Raw genomic sequence first — 24342 nt, 5'->3', positions numbered from 1 at the left:
TTGTCTTCTAAACTAACCTAAACAGTGTACTTTGTTGACGAACTGTTTTCTAAAATTCTGCACGCACTGTAGCACAGCATTTACATCCTTGAAATACATTATCTAAAAGCACCAATATATTTTTTTCAAAGCTCTCTACATTTTTAAGAATCAATTTACTTATTAGATTTCCACTTCAATTCCCTTCTTTTTATTCTTGAAAATGATTAAAAGTTAGATTCTTCATATGGACTCCCAGGAGGCTCCCATACTTCGGATTCTTGCGTTCTTATCAGAACATACTGATGCGCAAACATATTCATTACCATATTTCAAAGCATTGGAATAATATATTTTGTACAGCAACACAAAAACAGAAAGACAAGTATCACAGCCCCTATAGTCGGTGTTAGTAACTTAAAGAAAAACATTCCCCCTGGCCCAAACAGTGATTCTAACCAGGAGAGAAATGGGTGAGGCTGTAGAATGAGGCATTAAAGCACATACATAACAAGATGCATTACATTTCTTTAACTTTACAGTATGATTTATAAATTTGTACCACAAATTACTCATATCCCCCTCATTATCAGTTTCATTCAGCCAGTTTGTATACAAAGAGGCTTTGCGTTTAGATTCCTCCTCTTTCTGGGCTTCTGGGTGACAGGCTTCCACATAAAAAGGAAAAAGGCTGTGCACATCAGTCCCAAGCATGTGATCCCCATCTATCCCTGTGGAGACATCACTCCTGCTCTTTGCTCAGTTCGTTTGTGACCTTTTTACAGTGGGAAGCATGAATTCAGGACACCTGGCACGGCCCCCTCCACCTGAGCGAACACCACCTCTTTTTCCTGTCTTTCACCAGAATCCAGTCTCCTTATTCATGCATTAGTTCCTACAGCACAGGTAAATCCCTGTGGGCTGGAGCCCAGCATTTTTCTTAGGGTTTTTTTTTTACAAGATTGGTCAACAGCTGGGTCACCTAAACAGCTGTCTATCACCCTAATAGAGAATGGCCTAAAACTGTGATTATAGCGAGGAGCATACAGTTATTTCCATTCTAATACATCTGAGTTACACTCAGACTGAAAGCAGGGCTATTTACCCATGCCAATAAACCTAAATAATCACCTCTATCAAAAGGGATTACTCCCATGAGCATCTTTTATAGCAATACAATCCCAACATGAGCTCTGGTTATTATTTGTGGCTGACTGATAAAGTATTGATTCCATATCCCCATTTTATGTAAAGTAAAGCTCCTTACACTTAACAGGTACACTGTCGCCCCCCCTCAGGAAGCTCAACAAACACAGAAACAGTGACAATATAATAATTAATGTTCACTCAGTCTCTGGTGCAGTGGTTCGGTGTCGGCGCAATGCGTAGATCCAGCGATCTCATCCTGTCACTCAGATGGCAGAGTCGGTAGTCAGTTGCACTTGATATGGTCCTTCCCAGCAGGGTTGCAACATCTGGCAGGGTATATCTTCCTCACCACACCCACCACACCCACTCGCCAGGTATCAGGTCGTGTCTTCCCTCTTCCCTCTACTGGAGGTCTCCAAGTGTCCAGCACCTGTTCACCAGCACCTGTTCACCAGCCCCGTGCACCACTTCAATTAACAACCTACAATACTACAATAGAGAATTAGCAAATTCAACAATCCATTAGCCAAATTCATCCCTCCAGGAAGTTTCGTTGATTGGCCTGTGATGATATCAAACAGGCTCTATTACACAGTTCTGTTTGATCCAGCCCGTATCCCATGGCGCTCCTTCAGTCTGATGTCTAGTCAATCTTTTCTGTTCCTTCATTCCACTGTTCCAGCAGACTGAGGGTGATCTCAGTCCATCTCACCCCGAATACGGTCCCCACCCAGGTTTGGGTAACCAGCACACCATTTGACTCGCACACAGGTGTCCGACAGAGTGCATTTGTCGAGCTACAAAGGGCATTAGGCTGTGAGGGCTGTGAGGGCATGCAGGGCATCCAGTGTGCTGGCAGCACCACACACTTTTCTAACCATGTCCTTTTCTCTGCTTTAGAGGCCTCTAGCTGTAGCTGTCCCCTTTTCACCAACAGAGGTCTCACAGGGGTCTCAGACTCCTGTTCTACCAGGACTGCGCACCTGACAGCTACATCTGCAAAGTTGTTCCCTCGAGTTACTGGAAACATTTCTTTATTATGTGATTTACACTTTACCACAGCTACTTCAGTCAGCAGCTGCAAAGCTTCTAACAGTTCAGAGACAAACCCAGCATTCTTACCTGGAGTCCCTGCCATGTTGGGGAAATCCCTATTCCTTCACTGCCATCCAAAATTGTGGCATACACCAAATGTATATATACAGTCTTTATAAATTGCTACAGTTTTCCATTTAGCATATTTACAAGTTTCAATTAAACTTTTCATTCGGTCTGCTAGTTCTACACCAGATTATTCACAGTTTATACAGCCAGGCAGGTAGCCTGCACAACACATAAACACGGCCCCTTGGCCACCGCATCAAGGGGTCCTGAATAATAATAACCCACTAGACGATGCCTATCTCCATGCTCCTGCACCAGCACAACGGCTCACAACCCATTTCTTTCACTTACATACAGATGATCTGTCTGAGGGAATCCAGTCCAGGGCCAGTGCCTGCAAGAAAGCTTGTTTCAAAACATCAAAAACAGTTTCTGCTGCAGGGGTCAAGGCAATTTTGTCTTTAGACTGCACTACCCCCCTTAAACCAATACGTCACTAGACAAGCTCGTTCTGAGAAGGCATTCACCCTGGCTTTATCATGTAGTTGGTTTTATACTCCTTTTTTTTCCTCTCAAGATCCAATACTTGGAGTAGCCCGGCCTTATGGATTCCCTCATTAGGTAAAACAATCACAATATCACATAACTCTATTGAGTTAGTTTACATAAATGCTATTTCATGCAGTAATTCCTTATAAAATGCTGCAGTCTGGGCCTAAAATAGGTCTGGGGTGTCCCCCACCCACATCAGTAGTTGAAACTGTACATCTTTTCCCAAGCAGACTGTGACAGCTTATATTTGCTTTAAACACAACCCTTGCACCCCTTCTCCTGTAGCCTCCTGTTACCCGTTAGAAAACTTTATATCACATCTTTATGCTGTTTTAGTCTAAAAACAGGACAGCTGTGCTCCTGTGTCCCCCAGTTACTGCACACTGTAAGATTATTTCAATCCTGAGATAAATTTAGGAAGGCTACAGAGGTGTTTACTAGATTAAAACTGTTAGTTCACACACGGCTCTCGTTTCAGCTTCTGACATGGTCTTTAATTGTGAAATCAAGCCTTTTTCTTCCAATTTCTCCAAAAAACACATTTTTTTTTAGTAACTGCACACCAGCTTATTAGTAGTTTTGTCTTTGGGGTTTTATATCTCGGTATAACATGAAAGTCGCACAATAATTTCGACAAACTGGCGGCTCCCTTTTCTCCTCCTTGGGAGTCTTTTTACCTCCCATTTGCAGCGCTCGCACTTCTGCATGCATGCTTCGCGAGTTATTAAATCAAATCTGTCTCCACTGTCCGTAATATCAGGAAAGCATAGTTGTACATTCTTGGCAACATCAGGTTTTAACACACTCAAGTAAATTTGTTTTATTACTGTGGAAGTATCTTCATTCACTTCCTTTTCATCGGCTAACCCCGAGTATACTATCCATAAAGCTATAAACCTTTCTGTAAAATCTGAAAACATCCTCACTTCCTTCTGCTGACATGCTGTTACTTTTCTCTAATCAGTTTTCGGTGGGTAATGCTCTTTCAAAAATCTCCACACTAATTCCCACCCTTCTCCCAGATTCTCTCTTAAGGCGTTCTATTTCTTGTTTCGCTGTTTCTTTTTCTGCATATATAACTTCGTTTCGTTCAGCCATTGCTTTTAGCTTTTCCATCAGGGATTTTTGCGTCTCATCTATGATATTCTGTTGAATTCTCAAATATTCCTCTAACTATTGTTTATTTTTATCCAAATATTCATACACTTTTCTACATTCCTGTTCAGCCTAAATTCCGTCTGACAGTCAATATTTCTTTTAAGTTTCACTTTGGATTAATCAAACTTTTTTTCTTCACACCAAACCATTTTCACGTCTCCCACGCGCCCCGCGGAATCCCCCAGTCGAGACAAACTGACGAACTATCACAATACAGGAACACGGACCAGGTTCCAAATCCTGGCTTTAAACACACAGTTGAATTGAGTTACCATTTTCGGCTCTTCTGCGAGTACAGTTCTAGTTACTACCTTCAGCCGTACTGCAGTCGTGTACCAGGATGCAACACCTGGATTTTTTCGCACGGGCAGGGCGAGACGCTATTCCTTTAGCAATCCCTCTTTTTCTACCCCACCTTCACAAAAGAGGCATCTAAAAACACATACACCATTAACTCATTTTTCTGTTGTATTTGCTTCAGCTTCAGGAAAACCCTGAATCCACCACAGCAACATGGAGAGGACAAGGGACTTTTTAGAAAAGAGGAGTCCTTACCTCTTTTTAGAAGCGGCCGCCTATCTTTTCCTCTCCATGTCCGTGTGGTTTAATTTAGATGGACACTTCTTCATCAGTTGGGTCATGTATCCGCCAATCTGCCTCCTCCTTTTTAGAGGATGTTGTAAACCTTTAGGAACAATATGATCTAGCAACAAGGTTATGTCACTGTAATTACAGATGCAGCCATTCAAAGTGAGCGGTACAGAAACGTACCGCAGGTATGATGACACGGGGTACCGCGGTGCGTGATTGGTTGACCGACAGGGGCACTCGTGGTCCGTTGGTCTGTCGTAGAAAGACTTACTGTAAACGTCTTTACTGTGCCCGTTGTAGATATTGAATTTTACCACTGAAGGGAAATCTTAGTAGCTGAGCATAAAAAGAATAGGAGCATACTGTAACGCGTGTGAAGGCCGTAAACGATATTAATTTTGGAACGTAAACATACAGTATATAGCTGGTCTTGGTACTTTAAAGAAAAAAATACACACCAGTATTCCATTTCTCCCTAAACATTTTAAGCTTCTTAGTCTTTAACTAACGTGATACCGGAGTCAACAAGCATACTTTTAGAATTTGATTAAAAGGGAATATAATATGGAATCGCGTATCTAAAGAATTTAATAACGGTATGATTATATCCGTGTACTGCGGCAGGGCTGTGTAGGGCTGTTTCGCCTGCCTGATCATGCGAGCTGTCTTGTAGCCTACTGGTCTAGGTGTGTGACTACCAACTGGCAGGTTGTGTGTTTGAATCCAGCTGGTGCTGGACTTTTATTTTAACAAACATTTCTTCGAAAAAATAGGTAAGCGATATTATGGACAATCAATTGACTTTTATATTTCAAAATATCGCAACATGATCGATATTTGCGATATTTTGAACATATCTTCCCTTCTGACAGCGGTTCCTGCTTCTATTGTGTGTGTGTGTGCAACAGTAAATTTTTATAGAGAAATGGAGGCTGGACAGTATGCGTTACAATATAAACATTTATATTGATTTAAATCGTGTTCTGATTTAAATCGCAAACGCGTGTTTAATTATGTGTTTTTTAATCATGATCAGGCTAATGCATTTCTACATTTTCTGTATGAACCAGCTTAGAGGTTCATACAGAAAGACAGCTTGTGTTTAAATTGAGTGTAAGGTAATTTATGCTTCTAAAGTCATGGTCAGTATTGTTGTACTGTGCTGTACTGTGTCACATTATTTTATAGCGTTTTTATTGCGTTATTAAATCCGGTGGCGCTGTGTTAGTTTCCTGACTCACATTATTTAAACTGCGACACTGATCATTCATCTCTAAATAAACTTTATTTTATATAGCGTTTTAAGCGAATAGGTAATTAGATTGCTCATAAACCTAATCACTTTTTCTACATAAACACAGTGTGATTGCTCTCTGAAAATGCTTTTCCTTTATTTTTAAAGTAGGCTCAGATTTCAACTATAGATCGTATTATTATAAACTTTCTTGGAAAAATGTATTTTATGTAAACCATGTTTGCTATTAATTCATTTAGGGCTAAAATACGTTCATTGTCTTCCAATCGAGTCGAGTTGACATTGGAAGCCTGCCACACCCGGACTGTTAAACCAACGCATTAGCACGTCAAAGCCCATTGAGCCAGTATTGGCTTTAGTATTTAGTATTTAGTATATTGTAACGCTTACGGCAGACAGGCACTGTGTAGGAGCCGACGCACCAGAGCAGCGCATAGAGGGAGCGTCTGCATTTATAACTTAGTTTTTAAAATTAGTCAAGCAATACGAAGCATCTCCTTTTACTTAGTGCCTGAGCATACTGCAACGCGTGTGAAGCCCATAAACGATATTAATTTTGGAACTTAAACATACAGTATATGGCTGGTCTCGGTACTTACACACATACACACCAGTATTCCATTTCTCCCTAAACATTTTAAGCATCGAAGTCTTTAACTAACGCGATACCGGAGTCAACAAGCATACTTTTAGAATTTGATTAAAAGGGAATATAATATGGAATCACGTATCTCAAGAATTTAAAGACCAGACAATCGCAAACTCGTTTTCAATAAAATTATTTTATTCATTCAGCAGTTTGTGAGAGGGACATCCAGCAGGGAGAGACACACACACCGGTTTTCATTGACAAAATTTTTTTTTTTCAATTCTTCTTGTCTAACAGGAATGTTTTGTTTGTGGACAGACTGTTAGACAAGAGGAAAAGACCGCCTCCTCCTACGAAGCATTTCGTTGATCCGATCACGAATTCTTTTCCAGTCGTACGCAGCAAGGGTTGAGAATCTCCGATTCACCATCGTACTAATGGTTTCCCGGAGATTGCAAGGCAAGGCTCTTTTGCCTCTGGACCCATCGAAATTTACAGACGTGGTCCACCCCCAGTAAATTTCAAAAGTCACAAGATTTCGAAACACGAGGGCGGCGTAGCGGTCGGCTCTTGCTTTCCCGTCTATGCCGATGCACTGCAAGTACAACCCCCCCTCCATCTCCTGGGTGATGGGTAGCAGTTGGACATCTGGGAGAATTATTCCTCCCACTGGCATCTGTGAATTCCGCTGTGCTTCCTGGGGGGAGATAGCCGGCGGGGACAGCATCAACAGATTCCTGCGCGGTGGTGAACTGAGAGGCCGGGATGGAGTGTCCTGAGGCGGTGTGTGCTCTGCGGGGGGCAGAGCTTCCGCCGGGCAATGCAGCCTGCGCGGTGGGGAGAGGCACTTTTCGGGAGACAGCTGCTCAACTGTTTGACTGCTGGAACTCTAGCCTCCCAATTCTCCCCAGTAATGCATCATAATGCTCCCGCTGCTGCCGAAATGTCTCCATACAGGTGCTGCTTCTACAGGTTGGCACCCTGGCCAGTGGCCGAGAGCAGAGACCCACGGCCTGTGGCAAAATAACATAATTCATGTAAGAAATAAAGTCACACAGTAGTATTCATCAGTCGCGGAACAGAAGTCAAAATAAACTTTTCTTTTTTTCCGTCTTACCGCTTTCTTTTTTACTGTCCTGGTGGTAGATCGTTTCGCCGGTGCGGTGTTTTCTTGAAGAACAGGCTACGAATAAATAATTATAATTGAATTTAAAATTCAAAACAGCAATAATACCTTGAAATATACGCTGTAATCATGTATTTCAGATGAAGTCTGCTGTATTTGCTTACCCTTCGCTCTTTGGAAGTTGGGGCGGCAGAAGCACCCCGTCTCTTCCCGTAAAAGGTCTTGGTCTCCATACTGTACTGTAGTCGCTGTAGTGCAGGTTCGCAGTTTTTTTTGTGATGGGAGCTCACCCAATCCCTTTGTGTATTTATGCTATATTTACATGTACGGCTAGAATGTTCATTGTCTTCCAATGAAAGGGGGGTCCCTCTTGCCGAAGTCGGGAGACATTAGAGGCTTGCCACACCCGGACTGTTAAACCAACGCATTAGCACGTCAAACCCCATTGAGGAGCCGGGCGCAATAATTGTTTTGTCCCTTGATTTACTGATCTGCATTAATTATGGAAATCGAGTTCCTGCTCTTTGCAGACGACCTGGTCCCGCTGTCGCCCACAGAACAGAGGCTGCGCCAGAACCTGGCGCTGCTGGAGCAGCACTGTCAGACCTGGGCGCCGACAGTCAATCTGGACAAGACCAGAGTTATGGTTTTCCAGAAAAAAAGCCAGACCTCAGGGAAACAGGTACAAATTCACACTTAACAACACATTAACACCTAACAACAGGAGCAGGGACGAATAAGGCCAGTACCCACTATTGTTAAACATACAGAAAAGAATATTAAAGTATTGAATATTAGTATTGGCTTTAGTACTAGCCATACAGAACATTAAAGTGCCCCTTTTCCATTCAGCAGGTGCCTGAGCCGCTGTGTCCTATCTTCTGACAGTCGCCGTTGTGAATGTCTGTAGAGTGTATCTTATTTTTAGTACTAAAATAAATACTTAGTGCTTTAGTACTAAGTACTAAAATACTAGTACCGAGGGAGCGTCTGCATTTATAACTTCGTTTTTAAAATTAGTCAAGCAATATGAAGCATCTCCTTTTACTTTTAAGTCCCTTAAATACATTGAGCACAGCTACTCACCACTTAAGATTGCTTTTTGATACCATCCTTACACAAAGCAGAAACTTTCCGATGACATACAGTACAAGGGGAAAGATTACAGATTTTAATCGTCTTTAATTTTGTTACGTTATACGTTTTAGGAACGTTTCATCTAAACAAACACCACAAAACTATTCTCGATTGTATTTCTGAATGTTATGTTACACCTACAGTAGTTTACTGCTTTAAATACATCGAATTAAGAAAGTTATGTGTAGGACTTTAGATCTTTTTTTCTGAAGCAAGGAAAATCTAATCATGTTTCTCTATAATAATAATAAAAAACTTTATTTTACATATCACCTTTAAAAGTGGCATCTCAAAGCAATACAGTAGATCGAAAAACAGTTAAAAGGGACCAAAGTAAATACCAGACAAACACAAACGCATTTTTAATAAAATGCTTTTATTCATTCAGCAGAGAGTGAGAGGGACATCCAGCAGAGAGAGACACACACACCGGTTTCCATTGACAAAATTGTTTTTTTTCAATTCCTCTTGTCAAACAGGAATGTTTTGTTTGTGGACAGACTGTTAGACTAGAGGAAAAGAGCGCCTCCTTCTACGAAGCATTTCGTTGATCCGATCACTAATTCTTTTCCAGTCGCACGAAGTAAGGGTTGTAAAGCGCGAAGTAAAGCGCTGATTCTTATGGAATGTGTTCCGCCGGGGATTCAAAAAAAGTATTTGACAAAATTTGTTTTTTTTCAATTCCTCTTGTCTAACAGGAATGTTTTGTTTGTGGACAGACTGTCCACAAACGTGAGACTGTCTTTCTCAGACTTACATTCCCGAATGTCCCCCGCCCCGGTCAACAATCCTAGGAAGAACACGAAACAGCCTGTTAATAAAATTTTTACAATTTTGTTCGGTCAGTTCTTCCTCCCAGAATTTATAGATTGCATTGATCAGTTCCTGCTTTGTGACGGGCTTAGCAGTTTTCCGAACGTAGTCTTTCAACGAATGCCAAACCATCTCTATCAGATTTAGATCTGGGGATTCGGCTGGAGTTTTCACCCAGTTCACTCCTTCTGCTATAAGCCTCGCCCTTGCTGCTGTGTGTTTCGGATCGTTGTCTTGAAAGAGACGGTGCCTTGATCCAAACTGCTCCCTGATATATGGGGCAGCATGCTGTGTGACCACAACTTCCTCGAAGAATACACGGTCCATAATTCCTTCGAAAATAAGAAGTGGTCCCGGGCCTCTTCTAGATATACCCCCCCAGACGTGAACCTTCAGTGGATGTTTGGGCTTTGGCTTGTCCACATATCTCCCCTTTTTGCAAAATGCCATTGTTGAAAACTGTTCCAGAGCCACTGTTGTTTCGTCGGTGAAAAGTACATCCTGAAATGCCTCCCCCTGTTCAATCCATTGGAGCGCTTGCTTGAGTCTTTCCTCTTTGTTTTTTTGCCTTATCATGGGGCTTGTGTTGGTTTTTCTGTATCTCCATCCAAGCCTCCTGCGTACTCTTTTTATCGATGTCGGGCTAATGTTCGCACCGAGGTCAGCCCATAGCCGTCTTTGGACTTGCATCGCCGGTAGCTCATCATTTTCATCAGTCAGTTTGTCGATAGCTCGCACAATAAGACTTGAAAAAAAAGAGATCAGCAGTTAGTTTTAAAAATAATGTGCGTAGTTGTATTTACATGCAAGAAAGGTATTTTTAAAAATTTATTTACCTTTGAATCGTCCTCGGTTTAGATTCTCTTTGCCTCCTCTCCCCTTTATAATGCCATCTCACTGTGCTTTCAGAAACGAAGATGTCCATCGAAGCCAACTGCTGTACAATGTCCCGTGTTGACTTCCCGTTTCTTTTCATCTTCATTATTTGGTGTGAGAGAGTCTTCGTGATTTTAGTCATTGTCCGTCCCCTTACCAAAGCGATACAGTGGTGCAGCTTGAATTCTGTACCTATATACTGTATGGTATGGTACAGATAAAACTTACACCATACCGATGAGCTAATGCCAGGGAAAGACACTCCTATTTTATTTAAAACACAATACGCAAGGAAATGTGTCTGATGCATTAGCAAGTTAAAACAATTGGGTCGAAAACCTGGGCGTAACACCATTTCCTTTTTCTGATCATTCGCTTTCTGGATACACATTTCACCTGTCCTGTTCTTTGTTTTCCTGGTTTGCTGATTATGCCTGCTGTGGTCCACTCCTACCCTCACACCTAAAGAATACTATTTTAAATTTCTTGGTGCAGTTCATTAACCCTTGTATGTGCTGTCCGCGCCCAAAATGCAATTTAAAAAAAGTCAAAAACCGCGCTCAAAATGCAATTTAGAGCTTAATAAGATACACTCCACAGGCATTCACAACAGCAACATATGAAACGTTTATTTTTTAATCGCTGTCTAAGGAAATCTCAGTATAACTTTGTTCATGAACAAACAGTGGCATGTTACATTATTATTAGTTTTTTTGTTAACAAGGCTCGCCAGCTAATGTGAATTGAAACCTGTCTTGCTAGCTTTTTAAAGTCGTGCATGTGTAAACGACAATTGAAATAGAGAAAAAAGACCTGACTGACAAGCCGATACATACTCTTAGAGTTTGATTAATAGGGAATATAATACAAAAATATAGTACTAAAAAAGGTACTACCAATTTTAAAGGTGATTTTACTTTTAAATAAAAATTTGAATCCCCTGCGGAACACATTCCATAAGAATTAGCGGTTTTACAGTATATATCGCCTTTAAAGGTGGCTTCTCAAAACGCTTTACAGGATAAAAACAACCAGAACAGCAACAACAACAATATTGTATTTCATTGCACTTTGAAAACCAAGTAATAACTTAACTATACGTGCAAACGTTTCATATGTTGCTGTTGTGAATGCCTGTGGATTGTATCTTATTTGCCTTGAGTCCTAGTTATCTCTCTCCCCCTTCCCCCCTCTCTCCCTCAATTCAATTCAATTCAAGGTGTTTTATTTGCATGACAGATGGGTACAATCAGTGTTGGGTATGTATATTTTGATATTTACACCCGGCGCGGCACCGAGGGAGCGTCTGCATTTATAACTTCGTTTTTAAAATTAGTCAAGTAATATGAAGCATCTCCTTTTACTTTTAAGTCCCTTAAATACATTGAGCACAGCTTTCTCACCACTTAAGATTGCTTTTCGATACCATCCTTACACAAAGCAGAAACTTTCCGATGACTTACAGTACAAGTGGAAAGATTACAGATTTTAATAGTATTTTATAGTACTAAACTAGCACTTCGTAGAAGGAGGCGCTCTTTTCCTCTAGTCTAACAGTCTGTCCACAAACAAAACATTCCTGTTAGACAAGAGGAATTGAAAAAAAACAATTTTGTCAATGAAAACCAGTGTGTGTGTCTCTCTCTGCTGGATGTCCCTGTCACTCTCTGCTGAATGAATAAAATAATTTTATTGAAAACGCGTTTGCGATTGTCTGGTATTTACCTTGGTCCCTTTTAACTGTTTTTACGGTCTACAGTATTGCTTTGAGACGCCACTTTTAAAGGTGATATGTAAAATAAAGTTTTTTATTATTGTTATAGAGAAACATGATCAGATTTTCCCTGGTTCAGAAAAAAAGATCTAAAGTGCTGATTCTTATGGAATGTGTTCCGCAGGGGATTCAAATTTTTATTTATTTATTTTTTAATTGCGTATCTAAGGAAATCTCAGTATAACTTTGTTCATGAACAAACAGTGGCATGTTACATTATTATTTGTTTTTTTGTTAACAAGGCTCGCCAGCTAATGTGAATCGAAACCTGTCTTGCTAGCTTTTAAAGTCGTGCATGTGTAAACGACAATTCAAATAGAGAAAAAAAGACCTGACTGACAAGATTTAATTAATGCACATCAGTAAATCAAGGGACAAAACAACTATTGCGCCCGGGTCCTCAATGGGCTTTGACGTGCTAATGCGTTGGTTTAACAGTCCGGGTGTGGCAAGCCTCTAATGTCTCCCGACTTCGGCAAAAGGCACCCACCTTTCATTGGAAGACAATGAACATTCTAGCCGTACATGTGAATATAGCATAAATACACCAAGGGATTGGGTGAGCTCCCATCACAAAAAAAACTGCGAACCTGCACTACAGCGACCATAGTACAATATGGAGACCAAGACCTTTTACGGGAAGAGACGGGGTGCTTCTGCTGCCCCAGCTTCCAAAGAGCGAAGGGTAAGCAAATACAGCAGACTTCATCTGAAATACGCGATTTCAGCGCATATTATAAGGTATTATTGCCGTTTTGAATTTTAAATTCAATTATAATTATTTCTTCGTAGCCTGTTCTTCAAGAAAACACTGCACGGGCGAAACGATCTTCGAAATCTACCACCAGGACAGTAAAAAAGAAAGCGGTAAGACGGAAAAAAAGAAAAGTTTATTTTGACTTCTGTTCCGCGACTGATGAATACTACTGTGTGACTTTATTTCTTACATGAATTATGTTATTTTGCCACAGGCCGTGGGTCTCTGCTCTCGGCCACTGGCCAGGGTGCCAACCTGTAGAAGCAGCACTTGTGTGGAGACTTTTCGGCAGCAGCGGGAGCAGTACGACGCATTACTGGGGAGGATTGGGAGGCTAGAGACACTCCTGAAAATGCAGAGGAAGGAGACAGTATGTTCCAGCAGTCAAACAGTTGAGCAGCTGTCTCCCGAAAAGTGCCTCTCCCCGCCGCGCAGGTTGCAATGCCTGGCGGAAGCTCTGCCCCCCGCAGAGCACACACCGCCTCAGGACACTCCATCCCAGCCTCTCCGCTCACCACCGCGCAGGAATTTGTTGATGCTGTCCCCGCCGTCTATCTCCCCCCAGGAAGCACCATTTACAGAGCGGAATTCACAGACGCCAGTGGGACGAATAATTCTCCCAGATATCCAACTTTTACCCATCACTCAGGAGATGGAGGGGGGGTTGTACTTGCAATGCATCGCCATAGACGGGAAAGCAAGAGTCGACCGCTACGCCGCCCTCGTGTTTCGAAATCTTGTGACTTTTGAAATTTACTGGGGGTGGACCACGTCTGTAAATTTCGATGGGTCCAGAGGCAAAACTGCCTTGCCTTGCAATCTCCGGGAAACCATTAGTAGCATGGTGAATCGGAGATTCTCAACCCTTACTGCGTGCGACTGGAAAAGAATTAGTGATCGGATCAACGAAATGCTTCGTAGAAGGAGGCGCTCTTTTCCTCTAGTCTAACAGTCTGTCCAGAACAAAACATTCCTGTTAGACAAGAGGAATTGGAAAAAATCAATTTTGTCAATGGAAACCGGTGTGTGTGTCTCTCCCTGCTGGATGTCCCTCTCACTCTCTGCTGAATGAATAAAAGCATTTTATTAAAAACAAGTTTGTGTTTGTCTGGTATTTACTTTGGTCCCTTTTAACTGTTTTTCCCATCTACTTTTTTGCTTTGAGATGCCACTTTTAAAGGTGATATGTAAAATAAAGTTTTTTATTATTGTTATAGAGAAACATGATCAGATTTTCCCTGGTTCAGAAAAAAATATCTAAAGTGCTACACATAACTTTCTTAATTCGATGTATTTAAAACAGTGAACTACTGTAAGTGTAACATAACATTCAGAAATACAATCTCATATTTGAAAAATAAAAACGATTACAATCTAATCCTTCCACGTTTGATCCCAAAATCCCAAGAAATATAAATCTAAACGGGTAGAAAGGTATGCTGAAAGTTTATTAAGATACTTAGAAGACAAAGATACTGTATCAATGTATGTTGCATTAGCCTGATTATGATTAAAAAACACATATAATTAAACTCGTGTTTGCGATTTAAATCAGAACACGATTTAAATCAATATAAATGTTTATATTGTAACGCATACTGTCCAGCCTGCATTTCTCTATAAAAATGTACTCTATTGCACACACACACACTAGAAGCAGGAAGCAGAAACAGGGACCATTGTCAGAAGGGAAGAAGGTGACTATTCATTGTTATCAAAAATGACTTAGAATCGATCATGTTGTGATATTTTGAATTATAAAAGTCAATTGATTGTCCATAATATCGCTATTCTGTTTTTTAGAAGAAATGTTTGCACAAGCTGGATTTGAACACACAACCCGTAAGTTGATAATTGGGCACGTAGACCAGTAGGCTACAAGGGAAGTTGCATGAAGAGAGAGGCGAAACAGCCCTACACAGCCCTGTCGCAGTACACAAATATAATCATATCGTTATTAAATTCTTTAGAAACGTGATTCCATATTATATTAGTAGAAAAGCTTAAAACTACCACTTTTTTACACGCTATTTCACATGCTAGTTATATACTTCGATGCTTAAAATCGTTAGGGAGAAATGGAATACCGGCGTGTATTTTTCCTTTAAAGTACCGATTCCTGGAATCTGACTGGCTGACACCCCTCTGAAGTGGTTCCATAAAATCTGGTATACGGAAAAGAAAGCGTTGCTACATACAAGTATCTTTTAATACAGTCTTTGCTGTCTTCTTGAGTATCCATGTGATATTTTGAGCTCTAGTTGAATGATAAGTGTCGCATTTTAAATCATTTTCGTAGTTAGAAATTATGAAACGCCCTGTTAAAAGCAAGGGAGTTTTTATGCCTGTTGAAGTAAAACAAAATGCCTGACAAAGTATGGCTTGGACAGATTCCAAGTGCTTGTACAAATGTGCTAATGAAATTATACTTTGAGTATACAGCTTGTCCAAAGTCATCCATTAATAATACTATTAGTAATATCTTCGGTAAAGGTTTTGATGCATAAATATTTCTGATAAAGGTAGGTTGTGTACTTTTGTCCAACTGAGCAATCTTGCTTTCATAAAATATACCAACATTTTAATGACTGATGATTAACATGCTGTTATACAATTCAAAATTAAAAGCTCAAATGCTGTACATGAGAGGTTAAGCTCCCCCTGGCGGTTTTACAAGGTGACGCCGGATAGTTTCCGGGATGACGCAATTAACCGCGTGATACTGCATGACACCGCGACACGCCCACCGGGGTATGCCGCGAAATACCCCACCCATTTTGAATTGCTGCATCTGTAATACCTTGTGATACATGCAAGACATCTGTACACGAAGATGTAATTACAATAAAATTGGCAATTCACAGAAAACCACAATTTGTATAATATTATTCCTCGATATCAATGATCAATTAAAGGATTTGAAGAAACAGCAGCAATAGCAGATGATTTTGGTTTTGAACCCATCTTTACACCTCAATAATCCATTTGTCCTCGAAAAAAGAAAAGACAGGCATATTTTGAGTCTCATAATTAAATCTTTCGTGTAAGGTATGCCATGTGAAAGCATGAAGTAAATCCCCTGATCTCTTTTGAACATGGATAAGGTATTTCTGATGGAGCGCAATGAGCAAAGATTTAATAAGCTACTCCTGCCGATGATTCAGCTTAAAGAAGTAAAGGCTTCACAAACAAAAGCAGCTCGCTACCACAGCCAATATTAAATATACTTGGTGGCACATTACCATTTGCACTGACTCAAAAGTTATCTCGGCAGACGTTGTTCCCTACGTAAAGCTGAAAGTGCCAAAGAGCATTTCCATTGAGAAAAAAAAAATCTTTCTTGATGTTAAACATAGAGAGCCTGCCTTTTAGAAGTTCTCCCTCTAAACACCTTGTGCAGCCTCCCGACAGACTAACAAAAAGCGCCTTTTCACCAACTCAATTTATAATACGCCCCTAAAAACTCCCAACCGAATAACAATCCATCCGTATATTTGATTTCCAAGATCCATTCAAGGCAACTTGGCTCTTCGCAAGCAAATCATTTCAGGGAAGAAACTCAGTTTAGTCAACTACTGGTGCATTCAGCACACCGCTTGCTTGTGCTTGTCAGGGTGGCCAAGTGGTCTGTAGGGAAAACCGGTTCAGGGACGCCAAATATGTAATCATAGTGGCTCTCTGAAGGCACCAGTTCTGTAGGGTTTGGGCATTTACTGAGACAATTATTAATTGTAGCAGTAAATCACAAAGTTGATTCTTTTGATGGCTTTAGAATCCAACCATGCGACATAACTCAAACAACGCGCACACACAGGTACTAATACACGGGGATACATTTATTAATACATAGAATATGCATATAAACCTAACAGATCTTATCGAGAGGGTTATCAGAATACAAAAGATATATATTCAATCAGTTACAAAGAGTTACACATATCAAGAGGACATACGTTCAGTATATCATTCATTTAGACCGTTTCATAAATGAACTTGGTTACAACTTCTACATTAGATACTCAAAACAAGTACATAACTCTTAGGAATTAAATTGATATCAACTGGTTGGGATAACAATTGAATTCTTGAGCTGTAATGCATTGAAGTTGAATACTCATCCAATCTTTGGGGATTCAGATCTCCTGCGGGCACAAAGAAACAGTTGCAGGCTGTTGCTGTCCAATCCGCGCTCTCTGGCTCCGTGCCAGGCTGTGCTGTGCGGCTTGCGACGGTGCGCTGCTGATGCTCACTGTTGGCTTTAACTAGCACAGTTTGTGCACAGGAGAAAAGATGACTGTGGGTCCCAGCAAGTCAGGAAGAGGACCGGTTCGTTCCTGATGAAGAGCTAGTTGAGAATAGTAATTCAGCTGTCCACAGTTCCGACCTGTTCACGAGGCCTGCTGCTGGTTACTCTCTGGCAACCTCCACTCTAGACTCTTAGAACAAAGGAAAGTTCTGGCACTCGGACACACTGGCCGTTCCGTGGTTGTCCGGGCTGAGTCTCAGGATGGTCAGGAGGCGCGCTGCGAGAATGTCCTGCCCTTGGGATTCTCCTTTGAATTCCCTTTAGAATTGTTGAATCTGAATCTGAATCTCAATCTGAAGCTCCCAGGCTCTCTGTGTTGCCTGTTTTTACCTGGAGGAACTTCAGCTCATTGATTGGCTGAAAGTTCCATGGGCATCAGAGTCCCACGTGGGTTACTCAGCCCTACCAGTCCCTGATTGGTTGATCAAGGTGAGATATGAGTCACTTACTCCTGACACTTAGTAATGCAGTCCAGATGTCCAACTGGCACTCCCTAGACAGATAGGCGCCAATGGGTGACCATTGATCATGATAGCCAGGCTTAGCTAAGTGCATCCCCCTTTGGGAGCTGTCCTTGGACCTTAAATCACCTTGCATGAATGGTTTCTCTGTGGCTGCACCGCAGAGATGAACAGAAAAATGAGGCCTAATTTGGGAAAGCTCAGAAACACTTAATTCTGCCTTATTATTAAGCCTCACCGCTACAGGTCTAAGGCGCCAGACTCAAAGACATGTGTTTTTCCAGCTGGCTTGGGTGTTCTGGTCTCCAAATGGAGGCGTGGGTTCAAATCCCACTCCTGACAGCTTCTGCTTTTACCTCTCTTGAATTGTTCCAGTGCTACAGTGAATGACTGAAATATAAAAGAAGCAGAAGAAAGCAAGCAACTCAGTGCAATTTGTGAGTATTCTGCACTGTTAAAATGCACAGGTTTTCATACTTTTTGGAATTCGTAGCTCAAGAAGTGACTCCTGTTTCATTTTCTATTCACCAACTCGATTTGCATTCCGCCCCTCACACCTCACAACAGAATAACAAACGGCTTCATGTGCCACAGCATTCCCCTGTAGATTCGGTTTGCACTATGAATTAGGCGACCCCGAATGAAATATTTTAGTGTTGGCTCAAATGTGAGGAATTTCATGAACCCTCAAAAAGGAACGCTTGCAGAAAATGCCAGCAATTCAAAGTGTGTAGGCAGCATGAACAGACCAATTCTGCAATTTCTTTTATCGTGGGCGGTGCTTTCCGAGTCGATGGCTCTGCATTAGAAATGAGAAGTGCTGAACTCTAAACACGTTCTTGCCATAACTGCTACTCCTGCTGCTACTCCTTCGTCCTCGAAAAAAGAAAAGACAGGCATGTTTTGAGTCTCAAAATGATCATCTGGATCCACAAGAAACATGTAAATTTGATTGATTCCGCAGTATTTTGGATGTACTGTACTTATAACTTCCATTGAAGAGAGATTTCAGCAGTTGCATGAAATTGAAACTTTCGACATTTTGTCTGGTATTGAAAATATGTTTTAAAAAAAAACATAAACAATTTTCTTACAAACAACTCATGAATTATTGCCAGGATCTATATTTAGTGTTCGGTAGTGATAACACTGCTAATATTGATTGAGTAGAAATCTATGATGTATTGACAGCTTTATCTGAAGCGAGAAGTCCTAGAACGCCATCTATGAAGTTTAAGGATTCATACCAAGAAATGCCTTTTGTTTCCCACCCCAACTGCTGCTTTGGCATTACACATTATGTGAACATTACCAGTTTTGGTAGCTTCTGGGCTTCTGGGATTTTCCTAAACTGAAACTTATTCCAAAATTCTTGTAAATCAGTACTAATTTTAATATCAAAGGAAATTACTACAGAAGAAAAGGCTTAACTGAAATATGAATAAGACTATGCAAGCCTAAAAAGTAGAACAATTCAATTTCTATAACTTATTTTTTAATGTTTTGAGAAATTGGCTCACACACCGGAAGACACTAACGTTTCTCTTTGTTAGAGTATGTGAATAACAGTTTAACCCCAAATATTTGTAATTGTGATTCTGTTAAAATTCAATAAATCGTCTATCAACAGTAAGAAATTATAAAGAAAGTAAAAAATTGTTTTATTACATAAACTATAAGACAATGAAGAGAGTTTACTTCGCTTTTGTTCTTTTGACTTAAGCGTTCAGGATCCGAACCCATCTGCGGACGGTTGTGTTTCTTGAATCTCTTGTAATCATCAAAAGTCGCTGTTTTGTGCTTCACTTTTTTCTCGAGTTGTACCACGGATATTTTATATGATCAATACTTTACATGCTCTTTTGCATTTTCCTTCACATACAGAAAAAGTTCAAGTTGTTCATATCACTGTGCTGCACATTTACGCTGGACCACCTGTAACAGTACAGGACACACAGTGAGGAATTCGTGCAGCTTTCAGCTCAATGCCGTGTCCAGAGGGAGGACTCGCTCGCTGAATGATCTCTCAGGAAATCCCGGGTGAGATTCAAAAGGTAAACCTGGCTCTCTATGAACACGAGCAAAGAGTTCTCACTCAACAGAAGATTTCGATGTGAGTACAGTTATAAAAAACACCTGAAGATGCCAGGGATTGAACCCCAGTCCTGTGGAGCAGTAAGTGACTTGTAGCGCTGACATAAGAGATACTTACATAAAGTGCTTTTACTGACCATATTACAAATCACAGGAAGTAAGGTCTTGAAACATTGGGCAGTAGTGGGATTTAAACCCACGCCCCTGAGAGAGTGGAGCCTAAAATCCAGCATATTAGACCATTCAGCCACACTACCTCTGGCCCCTTCTCCTTTCCTCTCGTTGCTGAGTATAGGTGCCTTCATGCAATTGAGCCAGGTTTGAATCCCAGCCAATGCATCTCCAAATCTTTTCAAATGAATCTGTGATCTTGTAGCACATCCTCTGAAACCAGCAATCGAAATTGGAAACGTCTTCTTCAACACTGAAAAGCTCAATTAGGATGAAGCAGTAATACACAGGACAGCAGTACCATATGTGTTCTTGATTGATTCAGACTCGTTCTCAGTGGTTCTTGCTCACCAAATAACTAAAAAGCTGAGGAAGAACGCTACGAAAAATACTAATCAAAATACAAAATAATAATCAGTATTAACCAGAAACAGCAGAAAAACTGGTCACAATTGTGATTATGTCGCTTCTCTGCTTCAGCAAGGTCAATAAAGGACTCTCTGAAAGTAGTAAAGCACTAAAGCACTGCAAAACTGAATTCAAAATCATATTAGGAATTCTGAGTGGTGCCTGCTTACATGCAATCCAATACGGATGTTGTCTTTAAATAAGAATTCTCTATGTTTCCCTGCCTTTTCCCTGGAGTGAAACTATTGGATTGAAGGAATTCTTATGACAGGTTTACAAGGTGCCGTTGATATTGGGATAAGTCTATGAACTCGTGATTTTTATATACTTTAAATAACGGCCATACACACAGAATAAAATGACAGTACTGATGATTTTTCCTGAGATGAAGCACAGCTTATCTTTCCAAGACTGCTTATAAAGGCAAGCCAGTGGATACTATAGCAGAACATGGAAAAACGTTCAGCTTCGTAACCAACAAATTCCCCATTTAGATCTGACATGTGAGGTATGCTTTGTGATTACTTGAAGTGAAACCCACAATCTCTTTTGAACTTAGACAAGTTATTTCTGATGGAGCGCTATGCGGAAAGACATAATCAGCTCTACCCCTGAGGATGACTCGACTTGAAAATGCAGAACATTAACGTTTCACAGATAAAAGGAGCACAACCGACATTAAAATTGAGGGCGCACTGTGATTTGCACTGACTCAAAAGTGATCTTGGTAGACAAACTTCCCTGCTGAAGGTGGAAACGATAAATTGTATTGAGAAGAAGAAACACTTTTTTCTCCCTGCTTTGATTTTAAGCTGATAAAGTAGCTTTTAACACATTGCTCCATTTGGTGGTTGTAACACAAAAACTCCTAGCAGCAGTGGGATTCAAGCCCACGCTCCCAAAGAGAATGGAGCCTTAATCCAGCACCTTAGACTGCTCGGCCACGCTACCCACTGGGCCCTCTTTTTTTGTCTCTACTTGCCTGGAGGAAGCCGGGTGGGTTTTGCTCTTGTCGCCCAACTTAGGGGCGTTATGACCGTGGAACCGACTGCACCTGCTTTTTCTGAGATGGTTCCCCTCTCATGGCGAGATCTCGACTTCTTTAACACCTCTGGATAAAGATCTTCTGTGGAGCAGGTTTCAGACCTCTGCGTACAGCACCCTTGATGTCATTTTATTTTTAAAGCAGCCGCATCTGGAAAGTTGTGTCTTTTACTTTTTATTTGAACAACAAAACTACATACAATACAAACAAGAGCACATATAACGTATCAAGAAAATCGTCAGGGGCACATGCTATAATTCAATAACACTTAAAAAACGATTACACAAGGTAAATAAAGATGATGTCCACACAGCTTGTTCTTACATTTCGAAAGAGTCTGTAAATATACCCTTACGTCTATTTTGAACTGTTCAAACGTAGGACTCTTCGCAGACCATTTCACTTTATACCACATTCCTAAACGAGGATGCATCTCCTGTTTTAGAACTATTTTGGGTGGTATGGCTTATACAACACACCCACAGTATTCTAATGGTGGACTGCAGATCTGTGCTATAGTTCAGTCGAATTCAAAGGATTTGACTGGGATTCTGAAATGTCTCTTGCAAAGGTATTCGGGTTTGCTTGATCCTTTAATAAAAAAGTGATCTGAAACTACCCAGCTTTACAATCTCTGAGGTAGTTGTCACTAAACTCGGACGTGATGTGCCATACATGTGCCGTGTGCCCGTGTGATTTGCACTGACTCAAAAGTGATCTTGGTAGACAAACTTCCCTGCTGAAGGTGGAAACGATAATTTGTGTTGAGAAGAAGAAACAGTTTTTTCTCCCTGCTTTGATGTTAAGCTGATAAAGTAGCTTTTAACACATTGCTCCATTTGGTGGTTGTAACACAAAAACTCCTAGCAGCAGTGGGATTCAAGCCCACACCCCAAAAGAAACTGGAGCCTTAATCCAGCGCCTTAGACCGCTCGGCCACGCTACCCGCTGTGTGTTGTCTCTTTGTCTCATTACTTGCCTGGAGGAAGCCGGGTGGGTTTTGCTCTTGTCGCCCGACTTAGTGGCGTTATGACAGTGGAACCGACTGCACCTGCTTTTTCTGAGATGCTTCCCCTCTCATGGCGAGATCTCGACTTCTTTAACACCTCTGGATAAAGATCTTCTGTGGAGCAGGTTTCAGACCTCTGCGTACAGCACCCTTGATGTCATTTTATTTTTACAGCAGCCGCATCCGGAAAGTTGTGTCTTTTACGTTTTATTTGAACAACAAAACTACATACAATACAAACAAGAGCACATATAACGTATCAAGAAAATCGTCAGGGGCACATGCTATAATACAATTACACTTTATGAAAAACGATTACACAAGGTAAATAAAGATAAGGTCCACACAGCTCGTTCTTACATTTCGAAAGAGTCCGTAAATACCCCTTGACGTCTATTTTGAACTGTTCAAACGTAGGACTCTTCCCAGACCATTTCACTTTATACCACATTCCTAGACGAGGATGCTTCTCCTGTTTTAGAACTATTTTGGGCAGTATGGCTTATACAACACACCCACAGTATTCTAATGGTGGACTGCAGATCTGTGCTATAGTTCAGTCGAATTCAAAGGATCCAGCAATCGTACTGGATTTGACTGGGATTCTGAAAGGTCTCTTGCAAAAGTATTCGGGTTTGCTTGAATCTTTGATAAAAAAAGTGATCTGATCTGAAACTACCCAGCTTACAATCTCTGAGGTAGTTGTCACTAAACTCGGACGTGATGTGGCACACATGTGCCGTGTGCCTTTACTTTTGTAAAAAACTGGTATCGGGAAAAGTTTCTTAATATTTCTTTTGATTAGCATGCAAGAAAATGTGATCATTACCTATGGAATTTCCCGCCAGCGTGGAGCTTGAATTCACAACCTTGAGACTCAGTGTTCAAGAGTCACAGAAGAGGTCAGCCTGGTCTTCAGTTTGTCAACGATAAGCTCCGGCAGTGCTCCTCTGTAAAGCAGATTGTTCGGATCGGTTATGTGGGACGGCACTTCGATACTAAGATCGTTTGCAGCACACGCATGGTTTCCCCCTTCACGCAAAAAACATAGACGAAGGAAACTCTCTTGTCTTGGGCTGCTGACTCCCGGATTTAAAGCGCTCTGGGTGCCAGCTATGTCTCTAACAAGCACACTATAAAGACAGGAATTACACTTTGCTCACGTCACGCATGGAATGGCGAGGCTACTTGTTCAATATTATCTAGTCTCACCTCATATGGTGCCGATTCCTGGTTTTCATTTAAGAAAGAGCACTGCAAACACCGTAAACAGTGCAAAACGTGTGATGAAAGAAGTCTTTTCCCCCCTTTGTCTAAAGCAGAACACAGCGGAGTCATGCCGAGGGTTGTGAGATCAAGATTTCAGTGGAGCACTTTCGTCTACGTCTTTAGCTACATGAGTTGGACATCCTCTTGTACAGGGAAAGCAGATTGAGATCCTCTGACATGAAAAGTGACAGATAAAAGCCATTTCTCATCCTTTCTCTTAGTGGTGGAACTATCGCATGTAAATGAGGCAACTTGCAAGGCGAGCAGGCTCGGTGCACACCGAACGCAGATGTCTCAGAGCAGTAGAGACGTGTCCAAGTGGCTGTCAAAGGACAGCACTTTGCCGGCGCCGTGGCTTAGTTGGCTAAAGCGCCTGTCTAGTAAACAGGAGATCCTGGGTCCGATTCCCAGCGGTGCCTTTCTTCCTGTATTACTGTACAGAATTTATCCTTATGGGCAAATCCCATGCCTTTTAATTCAGGTGCATGCAAGTGTTCGTTTCCTTTCTGGAACAACTTGTTTTGAAAGAAATCTATACAGCTTGCGAAAGATGAAACACAAATCTTGCTTATCAGTGAAGAAGAGGTACTCCCAGCAGGCCAGCTAATACCAGCAAAGTTTTTTTTTCACCCTAACCCAGAGAATGGAGAAAAGCGAGGCGCCTGTGGCTCTGCAGTGTAATCAGTTCGCGAGTTCGGCGGTTAGCTGAAAGAGTGGTA

At 41.2% G+C, this 24342-nt stretch overlaps 1 non-coding gene across 1 annotated transcript; it reads left to right on the top strand.

The window, feature by feature from the left end:
* Positions 1–23968: 23968 nt before the first annotated feature.
* On the top strand, positions 23969–24042 carry trnat-agu (transfer RNA threonine (anticodon AGU)). The gene has a single exon. It is a non-coding gene; the product is annotated as a tRNA-Thr (tRNA).
* The last annotated feature ends 300 nt before the right edge of the window (positions 24043–24342 follow it).

This window comes from Lepisosteus platostomus, chromosome 5, assembly GCF_059453375.1.
Source record: "Lepisosteus platostomus isolate fLepPlt1 chromosome 5, fLepPlt1.hap1, whole genome shotgun sequence".
Taxonomy (NCBI): domain Eukaryota; kingdom Metazoa; phylum Chordata; class Actinopteri; order Semionotiformes; family Lepisosteidae; genus Lepisosteus; species Lepisosteus platostomus.
The sequence above is the reverse complement of the archived record's forward strand: the minus strand, read 5'-3'. Positions and strand labels throughout refer to the sequence as shown.